Below are 342 nucleotides of genomic sequence, written 5' to 3'. Positions count from 1 at the left end.
GCTCGCCACACAAAGAAGAGATCATACCGAAGTTCAGTAAATACGGATAAAATGCTTATAGACTTGCTCTATAAGTGACAACCAGCAACAAAGTGCACATGGCTGACATGTTGAGACAAAGTAGTGTTGGAGAGCTCATACAGTCAGGATGGCCGAGCGGTCTAAGGCGCTGCGTTCAGGTCGCAGTCTCCTCTGGAGGCGTGGGTTCGAATCCCACTTCTGACATGAACATTATAACAGGAACTGTACTGAACTGTAACATTGTAGACATGATGTCCAAAACAGTTGAGCTCCCGAGTTTTCCTCATACACGGATCACCAGTTTACGCGTTTCCAGACGTA

General features: G+C 46.5%; 1 non-coding gene across 1 annotated transcript; it reads left to right on the top strand.

Annotated features, from left to right (window-relative positions):
• The first annotated feature begins 142 nt into the window (after window positions 1-142).
• On the top strand, window positions 143-225 carry trnal-cag (transfer RNA leucine (anticodon CAG)). The gene has a single exon. It is a non-coding gene; the product is annotated as a tRNA-Leu (tRNA).
• The last annotated feature ends 117 nt before the right edge of the window (window positions 226-342 follow it).

The sequence above is a fragment of the Seriola lalandi genome, unplaced genomic scaffold (assembly GCF_002814215.2).
Source record: "Seriola lalandi dorsalis isolate HSWRI2012SDOR001 ecotype SW California unplaced genomic scaffold, Sedor1 jcf7180002028557, whole genome shotgun sequence".
Taxonomy (NCBI): Eukaryota; Metazoa; Chordata; class Actinopteri; order Carangiformes; family Carangidae; genus Seriola; species Seriola lalandi.
This window is presented reverse-complemented; position numbering and strand designations above follow the sequence as displayed.